General features: G+C 42.4%; 1 pseudogene; it reads left to right on the top strand.

Annotated features, from left to right (window-relative positions):
* The first annotated feature begins 247 nt into the window (after positions 1 to 247).
* Positions 248 to 6,000, top strand: part of LOC122805242 — a 54,550-nt pseudogene continuing 48,797 nt past the window's right edge.

The raw sequence follows: 6,000 nt of genomic DNA, 5'->3' as shown, positions 1-6,000 counted from the left end.
TAAAGAAACTTGACCAACTGGGAATAAACACTCCTCTATGCAGTTGGAAACTGAACTTCCTCACAGACAGAACACGCTGGCAATAACACCTCTGAGAGCATCACTATGACCACAGGAGTTCCTCAGAGTTGTGTTCTGAGCCCTCTATTGTTCACCTTGTTAACTCGGGACTGCACCACCAAGCTTAACTCAAACTACGTAATCAAATTTGCAGACGACATGACTGTCATTGGTCGCATTAGCAATGATGACGAATCAGCCTACAGAGACGGTTAGTGAACTCATCATCTTGTGTGACAACAACCTTGTCCCAAACATGAACAAGACCAAAGAGATCATTGTTGATTTCAGAAGAAGGCATAAAACACACTTTCCACCTGCAATCCATAGTGAAATAGTGGAGAGAGTGGAAAGCACAAAATTACTGGAGGTACATATCACAGATGATCTAACATGGAGCATTAATACTACTGCCATTTTAAAGAAAGCACAGCAATGCCTTCATTCATTGCAAAACATGAAGAAGGTAAACCTCCCTTCTCCAATCCTCACTACCTTGTAAAAAGGCACCATAGAGAGAAAATACTAACCAACTAACCAACAACATTGCAACTTGGTGCGGTAACTCCTCCACCTCAGACCAAAAGGCCCTCAAGAAAGTGGTTAGGGTAGCAGAAAAAAAATCATTGGGACCATGCTCCCAGCCATCTAAGAAATATACCTGTTGCAGTGTCTCAGCAGGGCCAACAAGATAACTACCCACCCTGCCCACAGACTGTTGACCTATTTGTCTTCTGGTAAATGCTACAGCAGTATGAGAGGCAAACAAGACAGATTCAATAAGAGTTTCTTCCCACAGGCCATTAGGCTACTAAACTCACACTAACTCTACACCATGTTGAACTCTGAATTCTGATAAGGGCTGCTGAAAATTGCAATGACAGTAAATTATATATATATATATATATATATATATATATATATATATATATATATATATATATATATTTTTTTTTTTGTGTGTGTGTGCAATAACACCACAGAGATTCTTAAATTCATATTTGTTGTGCACTAACCAAAGCTGTAAAGCAACTGCGCAGTAATGACTACTGTGGAAAAAGTCTGCTGTATGTGCAATCAATATGTATATTAGTTAGTGTTATGTCAATAGTAGTTGTTGTACTGTAGATTTTCTATATGTGGAAATGCCTCCACCTTGAGTAGCAAAATGTTGTTCAGTGATGCACAAATTGTATAGTCTGAATGACAATAAAGATCACTTTGACTTTGACTGTGACTTGAAATGCAATGTCCCTCTGAAACAGAGACACGAAAAAAGACAGTTAGTGGGAGATCGAGAGAAAAATATTTTTTTTCTATCAGAACATATTCAGTCTACAGAAAAAGGCATCATTCTTCCAAAAGTGAAAGTAGAAAACCCATGCAAACCCACTTACAAATGCTCAAAAGTGCCTTAATCACTTTGTATCCAACAGCCCTTGTGCTGCCCATCAACAAAATAAACAGCATTGTAGGTCTTGAACCCAGGACCCTATACACTATAGTCACAGTAGTTAACCCCCAAGCCCTCACAAAAATACAGAAGAATGAGGTATCAACAAACAAATCTTCACTATAGTAAAATCAAATTAACCTGTGAAAGGAATCAGTATACAGATATAAGTTCCATAACCCACTACATAACATAAATATGTGAACTGGAGTATAGTAGTAAGCCCAGAAGTTAGGTGTAATTGTAATAGAGTGTTTAAGTACCCAATAAAACACAGGGACCCCATACAGTGTACGTACATATGACTTACGGATACTACGCATACATATAAGATGTAATGAATAATAAACTAATGCCAAAAAGGAAATATAATGCCAAGTCAAATGTAAGCAACACTAAGCATTGCACAGGCCAGGCTAGGAGGTGTAAGGAATGTTTAGGGCAGCTAACTCAGTGTTATATCCCTTTAAACAATGCCAACTATGGGTAAGCAGGTTTGCCTATAGCTTAGCCTTTTCAAAACCAACCAATCATGAAAAAGTGCGGGAAATCGGCCCTACTTAAACCCAGGAGGTGGGAATACATCTCATAACTGGTTGTAGCTTCCCTTGCAGGCACTATGTCAGGAAAGGGAGAGGGTGTGCACTTTCGGGTGCAGCTTTGGTGCATCCAGGAGACCAGAGTCATGGCAGGACTCCTTGTCAAAGACCATGAACAGAGACTGCAGCAGGGCCAGTACCAGGGCTCCCAATATAAGGCGAATGCCTGGGACCGTCTCGCCCATGACCTCACTGGTGCCACTGGCATATCCCAAACTGCTGAGCAGATCAGGCATCACTATGCTGAGCTGAAGCAGCGTACGGGGGACCTCTTGGATCAGTGGATCCAAGAGGTTAGAATGGCAGGGGATGTTCCAGCTGTGTGTAAGTATCAGTCCACTACCTGTTTAATAATTGCCAGCTCATGTATATCATGAATAGATATTGCTAAATATTCCTCTTATGTCCTCCACAGCTGCAATTGAGTGGGCCATGAACCAAGAGGCCCATGGCAGTCGCCTGGAGAGATTGCGATACAAGGCAGGTCAGTAATACTCTTGCATTTACTGTCATAGGAAATAAATCTAAAAGTATTAGTAAATCAATTGCCTGTATAAAACCTGTATTGTTTAAGGCAAGTACTGCATACATCGGAGAATATGGTGGGAAAAGACTCATATACTATGTATGTAAATAAAAGCGTAATAGCCTGATAATAAAGGTCTAACTGCTGGACTGTATGTGTATACTCTGGTATCATATGGTAATGTAGACTGGCATTCATGTAATAGTACTGTTGTAATAAGCACTGTTACCCACTCCATGCACCATAAATAGAATGTGTAGGAATGCCTGTATGTGACTGGTGTAATCCCCAGAGGCCATTTAGTACAACTGAGAAACACATAGACAGAAAACAGGGAAAAGACAGACAACAAAACCTGAACAGCACATGCAACTGAAATGTCAATTTTTTTTTAGCACACACAGCCATGGTTCGAATCCTGCCAGTGGTAGTAGTCTGCATACAGAATCATAGCCCACAACTGTACAAATATGTCCAGAATGTCCAGTAAAGTGGCCCATATCTGTTGCCTATTAACCTGTCCCCCTGGGAAATCAGTGGGATGATCCCAGATGTAAAGGCAGCAAACAGGAAATACAACTGAGTGACACACATCTATGAGAACAAAGTTGGCACACTAGCAACTTTCCAAAACCTTATGAGACTAAGAAGCCACGTATGTCCCACTTACACCCCCATCTTGTCAAGCAGTGGCCAGAGTGTGTACAGTAACAGAGTGAGATGTATGTGAATAACAGTAATGTGGAATCTGGTACTGTGTGTGGCAACAATCAGGTAGTGCTAACAAACATTTCTCCCACAGCCCTGTCAGATACCAACACTGTGCCCAGAAATAAAAGAATAATACCCTATACCGGTACTGTTTACATTGGTATTGTATGGCATTGTGAGTGATGCAGTTGCTCTGACTAATGAGGTATCACCCATCACTGTCGCCCGCACTGTCCTAGAAAATATAACTGCCTAGTATATCTGTATAAGAGTGTTGTAATACAAGGTCAGATTGCAGAAGCACAGGATAATTATAGAAAGGAAAGCAGATAGGAGATATACAGCAATATCTATATAGAGAACACAACTCTGATGGACAGTGTTTAAGTTGTAGCAGACACAGCCATGGTCTCAATCCTGGGAGTGGAAGTAGGCTGCATGCAGAATCATACCCCATAACTGTACAGATGAGATCAGAATGTCCAGTATGTGGGCCCATATCTGCTGCATGTCCCCCTGTCCCCCTGGTAAGTCTGTGGGATGATCCCAGATGTTTAGCCAGCAAACAGGGAATACAAGTGATTGTCCAACATCTATGTGAACAAACCTGTCACTGTAGCAACTCCCGAAACTGTTAGGACAGTAATAAGCCAAGTATGTCCTATCTACAGCCCCATGTTGTCAAGCTGTGACCAGAGTGTGTACAATCACAGAGTGAGATATATGTGCATAATACTAATGTGTAATTTGGAACTTTGTGTGGCAACCTTCAGGTAGTTCTAACAAACATTGCTCCCACAGGTACGTTGGATATGAACACTGTGCTGAGAAATAAAAAACATTATACCCTGTACTGGTACTGTTTACTCTGGTATTGTAGGGAATTGTGAATGTTGCAGTTTCTCTGAATAATAAAGTATCACTGATCACTGTCTCCCACACTGTGCTACATAATGCAAATGTATATAAAAGTATGTTTGTGTGTGTGTCAAGTCACTAAAGGCTGGAGAGGGCAACATTCTAGATATGTCCCAGTACACCTGCATATGGTCAACACATGGCCAGACTCTGTGCAGAAAGAGTTGGATATCCATGTGCACATCAACCTGGAATCTGTGACTATGTGTAGAAACAGTTAGTTAGTGTTAACATACATTCCCTCCACAGGTATACCAGGTAAGAGGTGTATACTGCTGGTAAAACCAGTTCACTGTCTAAACTAAGGCTATAGGGTAATGTAGTAAGACTTGTAAGGTACAGATAACAGCACTGACTAGGAAAGTAATGTGGACTACAGGAATATACTAGTTGTTAATTGACATCTCCCCCCCCCCCAACCATATCTCCAACAATAAACAACATACCCACCCCAACTGGTATGTAATGACTCCAATGTTCTGATAATGTCCTGTTGTTTGATAAATATTTTAATTGTTCCCATGCATGTGCTATATTAAATTATTCCAACATTGGTGTCATGGTGCCATCAATGTACTTGCATGCTGTTCTTATTACCACTGTGTTCCCATATATGTATGTGTTCTGTTTGCTATGCAACTGTTCCGTATCTGGTGTCTGGGTTAATGGGAATATCTATGCATGCTGTTATACCTAACCCTGGAATGTGTTGACTATTACTAACCCACATATGATGATAAAATCTAAACACTATAGCATGTTTGTGAAGGCCGGTCCCAGCGGACCCACCTGTCCCACCTCAGCTGGACGTGGCACCAGGCACCAGCATGTCTGGGGCCCAAACCAGGATCTCCCTGTCTGTTGGTCCTGCACCACCTTCAGGTGGAACCACCTCAGAGGATGGGGCTCACCCCCCCTGGGAGCAGGCACAGACAGGAACCTGTCACCCATCGCCAGATCTGGGTCGTGGTGCATAGCGAGCTCAACCAGCAGCTTGATGATCTGCTACTCCAGCTCAAGGGCCGTGTGTCACGACTAGAGGGTGAGGTTGGAACTGCGACACAGCCCTCAGCACAGCCACCTTTGGGGCTCTGAAGGTGCAGTGGTGACTGCACATGGGTGGTGACCTCAGTCACACTGTTTCCTCTAGGGGGCTCATAGGCTTCTAATTTCCCAACACCCCTCCCCACATGTGTCACATACCACCCCTGTATGCGTCTAGTTTGTCTTGTCTGTTAATCTATCCAACCTACCTCCACAAATATACCTACTATCCCTCCCCAACATCCCACTCTCACCTGAAAAAAAAAAGGGCAATCTGTTCCCAAAAAAAAATCTCGCCGCATACATAGCTGTGCATTTCGCACACATGTAATCTGGTCTAATCGGCATCACACCTTATTATTGTTGTCCTCACCCTGTCCCAGGGGTTTGAGTGTCCAAATCTACCTTCAAATTCAGTGTATATGAACAGCTGTTCCTGTAAAGAAATGGGCAGCTATGGACCTTCCCCACATCCTTTCTGCACATCCCTAGCTATTTTCCCTACTGTCTTTCCATTTTTGTGCCCCTTTTTCACCACTTTCCTATCAACCCATTTTTCTTTTGTTTTAAAGAAATTAGCGCAGGGGTAAGCGGGAGTAAGCACTTTTAAGCAGCAGTAAGCAGGTTTAAGACTCTTTGCGCGTGGGTAAGCAATGCCTACACTGGTTAAGCAATCTAGAAGCTAACTG

The sequence above is a fragment of the Protopterus annectens genome, chromosome 6.part1 (genome assembly GCF_019279795.1).
Source record: "Protopterus annectens isolate FY-2018-M chromosome 6.part1, PAN1.0, whole genome shotgun sequence".
In the NCBI taxonomy this organism is placed as follows: Eukaryota; Metazoa; Chordata; order Ceratodontiformes; family Protopteridae; genus Protopterus; species Protopterus annectens.
The sequence above is the reverse complement of the archived record's forward strand: the minus strand, read 5'-3'. Positions and strand labels throughout refer to the sequence as shown.